Raw genomic sequence first — 12761 nt, 5'->3', positions numbered from 1 at the left:
ACCCTGGGTCATAGGTAATTGTGCTCTGGAGGTGTTTAAAGATAATCAAAAGATCCATACCACTCCAAACTTTATTATCTAATTTCTTCACCTTTTACCATTTCTAGTGTAGCCAACAGAACATACTCTGCATTCTTAAAAGCTTGCCTGATTCACCTAATCATGCAAAAAAGCTTTACTTTTCTTCTAACAGGTGGCTGATCACAAACCCTGCTTTGGCCAATCAAAACATTAGATGACTGTTATTCTTGGAAACCCATGTTAAAGTCCAGACCTGTAATTGCCTGCCAGGTAGCATGGCATAGTAAAAATAACATAACAGTGTGCTTGCCTTGTTAAAGCATCCCTTGTATTCTGGATCAGAATCCACTGGGCTTGGTGCTGGTGAAGTATATAGCAGCAATAAAATGCTAGCAATACCAATTACTGTGAAATGGAGTCAGAAGGCTGAGCACCAAGAGAACTTTCTAATTGGGTATTAATGATGTCATCACGAGCGCAAGCCCAAGATATTAGACACATGAATGTGACCCTTTTCCTTTTTTTGGCTTAGGCATTTTCCATTCCATCTGAGCAGCAAAGGTCTTAATTATATTTACAGCTTTTTCCTGGGTTTCACATCATTCCCTAAAATCAGATTCACTGGGTATTTTATCTTTAAAAGTATAATCGAGGAAATACTCGATTCCTTGTCAAAAATGGGCTGATACGACTTAAATTCAAATCAATTTATGGACAATCCTAAAAGAACATGTATTCATGTGTTGCTTTTTTATTACATGATTTTACAGAACAAATTGAAAATAATTTTGAACATAAAGGCAATGTAGACAAATACGTTGTTCAGGTGTAAACAAAGAGAATGAATGCATACAAAATATTCTCAATATCATGAGCCTTAGCTCAGTGAAGGTGTAGAAGCTCTTAGAAGATTTGAGGCCAGGTAATCCCATAGACGGAGGAGCCTGGTGGGCTGCAGTCCATGGGGTCGCTAAGAGTCCGACAGGACTGAGCGACTTCACTTTCACTTTTCACTTTCATGCATTGGAGAAGGAAATGGCAACCCACTCCAGTGTTCTTGCCTGGAGAATCCCAGGGACGGGGGAGCCTGGTGGGCTGCTGTTTATGGGGTCTCACAGAGTCGGACTTGACTGAAGCGACTTAGCAGCAGCAGCAGCAGCAATGCCTTTGAACTAGGGTTTGGGGATAAAATACCAGATTCTGTATTTTATCAGATGAACAAAAAAATATTTTTAGTAAAAGTATGACCCACATGTTGCACAGGATATACTTATCCTACAAAACTATTCATTGTCTATCTGGTATTGTAGTCCAACTGGGCACCCCATATTTTTATTTGCTAAGCTTGACACACCTACTCTAAGTGTATTTTCATTGGCAAAACAAAGTAATAATACCTAGCTATCTCATCTGGCTGTTAAGATACTCAAATGCGGAATAGTGATAGCATGTCGTAAACCTTTTTTGACTCCCACGTATTCAGCTCTATGCCTATCCCCTGATATCTCAAAAAAAAAAAAAAGAGAGAGAATCAAGAGTCAGAGAGAGAGAAATAAACAGAGGCTGAGACATGGAGTGAGAGATGTGAGATAGCGGGAGCTGTCCACCCGGCCCTCCAGTGCCTGACAGCGTGCCCTGGGCTGAGGGTGGCAGGGGAGGTGGTTTCTGCTCTGGCCTCTCTCTCCCTGAGGCCGCTTCCCATAATGTGAGCACTTGATGGTGCAGAAGTATGATTCCAGTGTTTAAAGATACTTATTTTTTATGCAACATGGTCCCTAAATGCAAGCCAACTGCTTCATCTGGAGCTCAACCAAAGAAACCGCGATCTGTTCCAATGACAGAAGAAAAATAAATCTTTGGACTTATTGAGAAACGGTGTGTTGATATCGAATGTGGCACTTCCCAAGAGCTTTTTAAAGGTAATTTAACTATAGACAATCTTCATCTCACATGTTGGTTTGAAATCTCAGTCTCCGTGTAAGATGAAATTTCACAGTAATTGATGTAAAAAGTGTTTTGCACTTGATAATGTAGTAAACGGATATAAGGCATCACTATTTTTATACTGTTCTTTTACTTCCTATTATTTTTCCTGTTTCATTATCACCAAAGAAAGTGATATTTAAGTTCTTGAGAGTTTGCCACAGAATTTGAAATAAATGGGAGGCAATTTGAAGACTAAAAAACAATAAGATTCAAAGATAGCTATGATTCGGCTACTTAGGACTAATGTCTTAGAACAATAAAGGGATAAATGCATGTGGTATAAGATCTTAAAGGAAAAAACTTAGAAGCAATGAGACAACTAACTGTAAGTACTAGATGTAATTACTGCACAATGAGGATGCTTCTTTATAATGAAATTATGGGGTATGAGGGTTTGTTGACATGATTGGAGAAAAAGTAAATCTCAGAGAAAAGGACTTTCCTGGAACTTCTATCCTGTACATTGTAGAACAATCTTTTATGAGATGTGATAAGAGCCAAAGAGTTTCAGTCACTTAAAAACAAACTAATTAAACCATTAAGAATATGCTATAGATAATCACCCTGCCCTTACAGGATGAAAGGTCAGCAAATCTAAATAACTTTGTTTTGCCTAATTTTTATGAGTTTTTACTACGTATCTGCTAATGTATATCAACTGAATAATTCATTCAGGTTAGAACAGTGCTGGACAGGATGGTGAGCACTTGTGATTTGATGGTGATGAGGATGATGATACTTCCACAGCTTATTATAGTTATTTGAATAATTTTGAATATTCAATATATGCAACTAACTATAAGCTCCTTGATTGCGGGATCATTCATCTCTTTATATTCTTCCCAGTATCCAGCTGAGTGTTTTCATCCTCACTCCTATGGGGCAGTATTATTTTTATCTTCATTTCTAGAACTGGGGAAACTGAGGCACTAAAAGTTTAAGTCACTTATCATGGTCTCATAGCCAGGATGTGATGCAGACAGTCCAGCTTCAAAAACCAAGGGGTTCTCCTCTTGTGCTATCCACCTTTTCCATACTCACGAAGAACGTGCTCAGGTTCTTGGACAGGGGGGTGATAAATGTACAACAGGGAGGACTGGGTAAGACGGCTAAGATAAAGAGTCGAAATATGAGTCACACTGTAGAGTAGAATTCCTTGGACAGGGTAGTAAGGTTATTCAAAGAAAAAGAAATATAGGTAAAGAGGAATAAGGAAAATGGGCTCACAGAGCTGAAGGCTGTGAGAACAAAGTGCTGTTGGAGCAAAGGGCCTGGGATGATTTTCTGTGATGATTTGATCAGGAGCTGTGAGAGCAGCAGGTGACAAGATACGTTGAAGAGATAAGAGGATCCAGTGGTGAACACGGGAACAAGAATGACTGGGATGGTGGGGTGTGGGCTGGTGGAGACAAAGAGGTCAGAGAAGGAACAGTAGAGAGGAGGGTGGAGGTTAAGGCTCTAAAAGCATCCTTTCTCCTTCTACCACACTTTAGACCATGTCAAGTTGAATTTTCCGAGATGTCTTCTTAGGGGTGTGTGTGTGTGTGTGTGTGTGTGTGAAAAGTGAAAGTGTTAGTCATTCAGTCGTATCTCAGTTGTTAGGACCTTTTCTGAAAGGCATGCTGCCCATCAGCATCAGGGAGAATGGAAAACAGCGCCAGATACCTCTGTTTAGAGCCCCTCTATTTAGATATCCTGCTTACTTTGTTGTTTGTTGTTCAGTCATTAGGTTCTGTCTGACTCTTTCGTGACCCCATGGACTGCAGCCTCCTAGACTCCTCTGTCCATGGAGTTCTCCAGGCAAGAATACAGGAGTGGGTAGCCATTCCCTTCTCCAGGAGATCTTCCCCACCCAGGGATCAAACCCAGGTCTCCCAAACTGCAGGCAGACTCTTTACCAACTGAGCTGCTGTTGTTGTTCAGTTGCCAAGTCCTGTCCAGTTCTTTGCAACCCATGGACTGCAGCATGCCAGACTTCTCTGTCCTTCACTATTTTCTGAGGTTTGTGCAAATTCATGTCCTTTGAGTCGAACATGCTATCTAACCATCTCATCCTCTGCCACCCTCTTCTCCTTTACCTTCAATCTTTCCCAGCATCAGGGTCTTTTCCAAGGTTGTCAGCTCTACCCATCAGGTGGCCAAAGTATTGGAGCTTCAACTTCAGCATCAGTCCTTCCAATGAGTATTCAGGGTTGATTTCCTTTGGAATTCACTGGTTTGATACCCTTATAGTCCAACCGACTCTCAAGAGTTTTCTCCAGTTTGAAAGTTGAGAGGATCAGGGAGAATGGAAAACATTCTTTTAGCACCGAGCCTTCTTTATGGTCCAAATCTCACGTCCATATATGACTACTGGAAAAACTATAGTTTTGACTATATGAACTGTTGTGGGCAAAATGATGTCTCTGGTTTTTAACACACTATCTAGGTTTGTCATAGCTTCCCTTCCAAGGAGCAAGTGTCTTTTAATTTCATGATTGCAATCACCATCCACAGTGATTTTGGAGTCTAAGAAAATAAAATCTGTCACTGCTTCCACTTTTCCCCCATCTATTTGCCATGAAATGATGAGACTGGATGCCATGATCTTAGTTTTTTGAATGCTGAGTTTTAAGTTAGCTTTTCACTCTCTTCTTTCACCCTCATCAGGAGGCTCTTTTGTTCCTCTTCACTTTCCGCCATCAGAGTGGTATCATCTGCATATCTGAGGTTGTTGATATTTCTCCTGGCAATCTTGATTCCAACTTGTGATTCATCCAGCTTGGTATTTTTCACAATGTACTCTGTGTATAAGTTAAATAAACAGGGTGATCATATACAGCCTTGACATGCTCCTTTCCCAATTTTGAACCAATTAGTTGTTCCACGTAAGATTCTAATTGTTGCTTCTTGACCCACATACAAGTTTCTCAGTAGACAAGTAAGGTGGTCTGGTATTCCCATTTCTTTAAGAATTTTCCATAGTTTGTTATGATCCACACAGTTAAAGGCTTTCATGTAGTCAATGAAGCAGAAGTAGATAATATTATATATATGTATATATATATATATATTGGAATGCAGGTCTCATACCTAGAGAAATACTCTTGACTGTGGAAGCATATTTTTCCAGTCGTCCAAAAGTAGAAGGCTCAGGAGAACATACATATAGTTGCCTTAGAAGAGAAAGACTGTTAGAGGGAGAGAGAATTGAACGACACTGGATTAGACCTACATTTGAAGTGTGGGAATAGTAAAGACAGTGAGTGGTCAGGAAAGTGGCAAGTATCTAGAAGGTTCAAGAAAATTCTTTATTTTACATAAGTAAAAATGACTGGTTAGGAAATGGTCACTTTAAAAAAATAAATAAAATGATGTTCCTTTCCCTCCCATTCTTCTACCTAAAGACATGGGTATACACACACACACACACACACACACACACACACACCCCACCTTTGCTAAAGGCATTCCATTCTTCCTTCTATTTAGGAAATAAATACTTCCAAGAGCTGTATAGAGAAAGACTCTTAGGAATGAAAAACCAAGATTGATTTCAAGAGCACATTTGGTCCACCTCCTTGCCAGTAGGGGCATTTCCTAAATCATCCAAAGAAGAAAATTCTCAATTCTATTTTTAAAATATCTCCACAGATGGCAATTCCATAAGCTTTCCTGCTAATTTGCTCCAGTGTTTAATCAGCCTAACACACAAAGTTCTTCTTTACATCTAACTCAATGCTTTCTTGCTATAATATAGAAGCTATTTCCTCCTCCTAGGTGTGATTGTGAAAGAATCTAATAAATCAGAGAATCCACAAGTCAAATGTTCTCAAACTTAATAGCTACTAAGATGCATTTGATTGTTTGTATCTCTTGTCAAATAGCATGTAATTTAGTCCCAATTGAAAATGAAGGCATCTACTTTTAAATTTACTACTAGTAGGAACTGATTAGGGGCTTCCCAGCTGGCACTAGTGGTAAAGAACCTGCCTGTCAATGCAGGAGACATAAGAGATGCAGGTTTGATCCCTGGGTTGGGAAGATTCCCCTGGAGGAGGGCGTGACAACTCATTCCAGTATTCTTGCCTGGAGAATCCCATGGACAGGGGAGCCTGGTGGGCTACAGTCCATAGTGTTGCAAAGAGTCAAACAGGACTGAAGCAACTGAGCACCCACGCACACAGGTACTGATTAAAGAAATATTTAAATGTCCTTTTGCTCTGAATAGAAATAATATGTGGATAAAACCTCTTTAGAGTTAACTGAACCAAAGTTTTTCCTAAGAAAAATGTCCTTCTGAGAATTTTAATGAGTCTTTTAGGGGGACTTCTGTAAGCCTTTTATCTATGATATGTGTGATAAAGTGCAAAATCCTCAAATGCCTATAGGTTGTTTATAATATTACGAACATTATTCTTCAATTACTCTCCTTCCTACATAATGTCATTGAGTCATTTGCTTATTCTTCAAGCCAGAAATCTACATAAGAGTGAATTTAAACTTTCTAGAATGATACCCTCAGGCAATGAGGAAAGAGATCTAATGATAAAGCCAAAAAAGAGCAACAAGAGAAAACCTTATTATTTATTTTATTTTTGGTTTTGAGCCAAGCATGTGTGTCCAATACTATTAATGCTATATAAACCGCAGAGATATGGCTAAGAAAGGAACAAACATTCTCATTACAGATATAGATACAACAAATTTAGACAGCAGAGTTTTAAAAGCCTTCCCAGTCCTTTCCATTGCTCTGGTAAATACCCTCGGTGATTTCCTGGGACTTGCACCACGCTGGGCCCCCAGGATCACAGGTGCCAAAGACGAGATGGCCACGTCAAAATCAGAGACACATGGTCAAGGAACAGTGCCAAGATCTTCTCTCATAGATGGAAGTCAACCAAAGAGGATAAATACAAGGAAGTACGACATTAGCTCAAAGGTATTTGGAGGTCAGCTCCCCAGTATTTTTTAAAAGAGCCATGAAGAGCAATACGTCAATGAATATTGAGAAATATTCTCAGTTCTCATGAAACTAGAAAAAAAAAATCTGTCCTTTCACTTTCATGAAGGATGCACAGCTATAGTCATCTTCATGCACAGGTCTCATCTCCAGAAAATATGCTCTTGCATCTGCCTGGAAGTTTTTTCCCATTCTCAGTTTTCTGTTCCCTTTCTTAATACTTTAGTTTTTTAAGACTTGCCTTAGAGGACATTTGGCTTCCCTGGTCGCTCAGACGATGAAGAATGCACCCGCAGTGTGGGAGACCTTGGTTTGATCCCTGAGTTGGGAAGATCCCCTGGAGAAGAAAATGGCTACCCACTCCAGTATTGTTGCCTGGAGAATTCCATGGACAGAGGAGCCTGGCAGGCTACAGTCTATGGGGTTGCAAAGAGTCAGACACAACTGAGCAACTTTCATTTTACACTTCTAGAAGACATAGGCTCAGAGGACGCTGTTCTTGCCCTTTTTAACAGAGTGAGACGATTGTGCTCTTTATTCTCCAGCAACTCCTCATAATTAACCCATCCTGAGATGAATTATATTATATTTAATTGTTTCATCCCCTGTTCATCTCTCCTACCTTATGTTAAGGGCAGGAGCGAACCTTCCTCTTAATCAAGACTACATATCCAATGGCTAGCACAATGCATTGATGAAGGCATGTTGAATATGTGAAAATCAAATAAATGCATATCTTGCTGCCAGTGTGTCCCTACTACTCTGTTTGTTAATATCTTTCAACCAGGTCAGTGCTCTGAATTGAAGTGCCCCCCCCGCAAAAAAAAAAATTTCATGTATTGAAGCTTCAACCCCCAGTAGCTCAGAACGTGACTGGATTGAAGTCATAATCTTTAAACAGGCGCCTAAATTACAATTAGGCCATTAGAGTGGGCACTAATTCAATCTTACTGATATCCTCCTGAGAAGAGCCAGGGACACGTGCACTGAGACATAAGCAAGTGAGGACACTGCAAGAAAGCAGCCAACTGCAAGCCAAGGAGAGGAGGCCCCAGAGCAAACACCTTGGTCTTGAACGTCTAGCTTCCAGAATTATGCTAAAATAAAGTTCTGCTCTTTAGGCCACCCCGTCTGTGCTACTTTGTTATGGCGGCCATGCGAATTCATATCCAACCAGCATATCCTCCTGTTTCATCCAGAGTAGCCCACATTTTCTCTTTTGTTCTGCTGAGGGGAGAGAGTTGGATCAAAACTCTCTTCTCCACTTGGGTCTCCGTGAGGAAAACAGAAGCCATTTTAGGTCTTTCAAAGAGACAAAATTAAATACAAAGTTTTGGTCACACAGATTATGAAACAGCGGAGAAGTTAAACAGGAGGTTATGAAGCAACCGAGAATTAGAGGCCATTCCCACTCGAGGGCCAGAGGGACGTAGGAGGAAGTAGTCTCCCCAGCGCCCGGAAACAAGGTGTGTGTGACAGGGCGTAGGGCGGGAGTCCATAGGAAACGACGTCCTCAAACAAAGAGAATAAGAAAGAAGCAAGGCTGCCAGCATCATCCTTCGAAATTTAGCCAGCGTCTGCTCTTGGAAGAAACGGTCAAAATTGTCTGATGCTCACTCAAGAGGTACAATCCAAAGGGTCTAACCCCGCCCCCGCTTTGCCTTCCAGCCTCCCGAGAAGCAGAGAAAGGGTATGGAATGAATGTGGGAGCAAAGAATTAAATGATAGCCACAGTCCACAAGAAAATATGTCATGTGAGGGCTGGAAGTAGGTCTGGTCCCTGCGTTATCCCTAGCCCAGCACCTGGCAAACACTGTACCAACATACATCAGGTATTTTAAAAGGACGTGTTAAATCAGTCTTTCCTGAATGAATGTCGTTTCTCAGTTACCATTTCTCTAGTATAATTAGTCTAATGCATATCTGTAAATGCCTACTACAGTTTAAAATTCAAGGCAGAAATTTCATTAGGTGTTTTGTTCACTGATGAATCACTGGCATTTAAAACACACCTGACCAGTAGTAGGTACTCTGTACATATTGTGTATGCTAAGTCACTTCAGCCGTCTCTGACTCTTTGTGACCCCGTGGACTGTAGCCCGCCAGGCTCCTCTGTCCATGGGATTCTCTAAGCAAGAGTACTGGAGTGGGTTGTCATGCCCTCCTCCAGGGGATCTTCCTGATCCAGGGATCAAACCCACATCTCTTCTGTCTCTTGCACTGGCAGGCTGGTTTTTACCGCTGAGCCATGAGGGAAGCCTCCTTACATATTAGTTGGACCAATAAATAAAAGTTTCATACAGTGGAAAACACAGCTTACCGTCTTCTTAATTAGAGTGTGATGCATCAGATCATGGACCAGGTGCCTCTCAAAGCTAAGGAAGAATTGGGCCTGACTGCCATCCGGGTAGCTTACAGAGACCTTCCTGTTTGCCATGATCTTAACAATCAAATGTAGGGGTTTATCTTAATAGACCAGAAACATGAAATTTTATAACAGCTACAAGGAATTATGAAGAATGCAGATTAGATACATGATTCTTCTAATATACATATGTAATATATATATATGCACCAATGTGATATAGGGTATATACTATGTAACATATACAAGCTGACTTATATTTAAACCTAAAAGGAGACACATTAGAAGTTTTGTACGATTTGAGGGGGCGGGAATCTAATTAGCAAGAGGCAAACCCAGAGAAGAGACATCAGAATGAAGTCATAGGAGGTGAAAGGCTTAGAGACAGAAAGATTAGACAACAGAGAAGCCTGAAAAGAGAAAGGGAGAAAGTGCCTGTATTTCAAAAGTGTTTAAAAGTATGAATATACAAGAAGAAGATGCTGTAAACCTCTGCTCTAGCGACCATTAGTCATATGGCCTCAGCCGTATTCTTTGTACCTATTCAATTTTCTTTGTAGCCGTATTCCATTTTCCCATCTGGAAATGGAAACAGTAATGACAGCCACCCCATAGTGCATTTATAGAGGCTCAGACCTCAAAGGTCCACGTGAGAGGTCCAGGACCACATTGCCCGCGGTAAGCAACATTTGGGGAGGTTTGCAGTGCGTGCAGGCCGTATCTCTGACTGAAGCTGGTAGGGAGAGAAATAAACACATCATGAAAGTGTTAGACCAGGTGTCAGAATCCCTCAAGGCCAGGTTTGCATAAAAGATTTACGTGGAGAACATGTGACATATCCTTGCGAGCTGGGGTCATTCCAGTGCGTTTTACTTGAAGGCAAGAAGGTAGACTAATTCTCCCCACACCACTCCCCCACCAAATGACCTTTCAAGTTCTCCTTCAGCCTTTACTTCCATAAAACATATAATTGCCCTTTCTGGCAGTTCCTCGAAAAGTGCTTTTCCCAACCCTTCTGGGCTGCCTTGGACGGAAAGTGCCCCGGGTTCTCAGAGACTTAACACCCCGCCTTGTGAACATGAGCGAGATTATTGTCTCCCAGCAGCTCTTTTCACATGTGATAAGCTTGGCAAGCTGCCCTGCTAAGTGTCAAGCCCTGAATGTTTTTGTTTTTGCCCTGGTGGTCCTGAGGAGTTACTGGAATCCTTCTGGGGATCTGTTTTGTATCAAACTGTTGGCTGATGGTGACGTTGAGAAGAAGCAGGTAGAGACAGAGAGGGAGCTCTGGACTGCATCGCGTTTCATTCTGATAGCAGACTCCCTGTCTGGCCTCGCTGCCTCCAAGCTGCCTGCAGTCTCTGCTTCCTCCCCTCTGTGCTTCTCAGTGTTACAGGGCAATCTTTTGTGTGCATGTCTCCCCCCACCACCCCCCGCCCCTGCTGCCCTTTCCTCCTCAGAGAGGCTTGTCAGAACGCCTTATCTGCTGACGAACGAAAGGAATTTCTCCTGCGCGGGCAGGACCCCACTAATGCAGCCCTGGCCAGCACGCCGGGTCACCAAGTGAAGGGAGCCCCAAAAGGCAAAGTGCACGGAAAATATCAGGACGGCTGTGGTGCCAGGAGGTGCCGTCAGCCGGCATTTTCCTGCAAGCAGAGCGGGAGGCAAGGCTGAGAGAATCAGTCGTGGGTGAGTTTACTCTGATGGGAGATGCCACACCAGCTAACATTGACTTTGGCAGTCACAGCATTCATTCCACATGGAGCTTTGAAAGCATGTGTTTAGGAGCCTGGCGGCATTTTAGAGCCAAATGAGAATCACTGCTGCTGCTTCTTCATACAGGATTTTTTTTTTTTTTTCATTATTTGAACTGAGATTCATTTTCTTAATCTCTTCCAAACCTCAACCATCTGAAAAAAAAGTGACAGTCCCTCAGTCATGTCCACCTCTTTGCGACCCATCAACTAAACAGTCCTTGGAATTCTCCAGGCCAGAACACTGGAGTGGGTAGCCACTCCCTTCTCCAGGGGATCTTCCCAACCCAGAGATTGAACCCAGGTCTCCACACGGCAGGCAGATTCTTTACCAGCTGAGCCACGAGAGAAGCCCCAACCATCTGAAACTTTTTCCAATTACCAAAAACAAAGGAGGTGAGGCTGTTATATCCATTAACATAATCACCCCATGATGCCCAGTTATGAACATCTCACAAGGGCCTGTAAGGAGTGAGGACTCATTTAATACACAGCGAGTGACCGGATCCTCCTTCTGGGGCACTCTGGTGTAAATGGCACCATCGCCAACACAAATCTTGCAAAGCAAACTATGGAAGAAAGAGAGAAGGAGGTAGGGAGGAAGGAAAGAGTCACATAATGTCTATGCTGAATGTGAAGTCGGGGTTGGAGAGGGGACATGTAAGCACTGGAGGTCTGGGACGGGTGGTCATCTAGTAATTCTGCTGAGATGTCCATTATGTCTGTGACCTTCCAGTGACGACTAAAACCACACAAGTTAAGGATGTGCAAGACTAGATCCTTCTAAACACACCACAGTCTTGGAGAAGGCTGCTGCTGCTGCTGCTAAGTCACTTCAGTTGTGTCCAACTCTGTGCGTCCCCATAGATGGCAGCCCACCAGGCTCCTCCATCCCTGGGATCCTCCAGGCAAGAACACTGGAGTGGGTTGCCATTTCATTCTCCAATGCATGAAAGTGGAAAGTGAAACGGAAGTCGCTCATTCGTGTCTGACTCTTAGCGACCCCATGGTCTGCAGCCTACCAGGCTCCTCCATCCATGGGAGTTTCCAGGCAAGAGTACTGGAGTGGGGTGCCATTGCCTTCTCCGGAGAAGGCTGCTAGGTGTGTAGTATTAAGGCATAGGGCCTAAAGTCAAGAAAGGTAGGTTTAAGTCCCAGTTCAGTTTCTTGCTGTGTGACCAGCTTCCCTTAATCATTTGAACCTCCATATCCTCATCTGCAAAATGTATCTAAGAATAATAGCTAATTTACTTTGTAAAGAGGGGCCATACAACTTTTTTTTTTTTTAAACTTTAAAGCTGTTCAATCCAATCTCTCATTTTACGGAAGGACTTTAGCACACATATTCTTGATTCAAAAAAGTTTGTTAATTTCTTTGAAAAAGGCCGTTTATTAAATCAAACTTCTGGAAGACATAATCCTTACCAATTTTCATTTTAGGAAATAGAAAATTCTTTGCAAGAATTTTACTTGTTTAGAAAGAGTTGCTGTTCTAAAGCCAGTCATTTTTAGTCTCTTGATATGTTGTCAACCAAACAGAGTGGAGGAGATATAATTGTATTTGAATGGCATAATAGTCTCATTGTGTGATTAGGAATTAGTAAGTGAGAGGCAGTTTAACAGGTATCTTAGCCTAAATTAAAGTCCATCTATCTCTGCTCATTACACTCAGAATAGTACCCTTTCGGGGAGTGGG

General features: G+C 42.0%; 1 long non-coding RNA gene across 1 annotated transcript in view; it reads left to right on the top strand.

Annotated features, from left to right (window-relative positions):
• LOC147359027 (uncharacterized) overlaps positions 1–12761 on the top strand; it is a 38779-nt gene that overhangs the window by 1443 nt on the left and 24575 nt on the right. The gene's annotated exons all lie outside the window — the stretch shown is intronic.

The sequence above is a fragment of the Bos grunniens genome, chromosome 14 (assembly GCF_055505025.1).
Source record: "Bos grunniens cultivar Pamir isolate PY7600 chromosome 14, Bosgru_T2T1.0, whole genome shotgun sequence".
NCBI lineage: Eukaryota > Metazoa > Chordata > Mammalia > Artiodactyla > Bovidae > Bos > Bos grunniens.
This window is presented reverse-complemented; position numbering and strand designations above follow the sequence as displayed.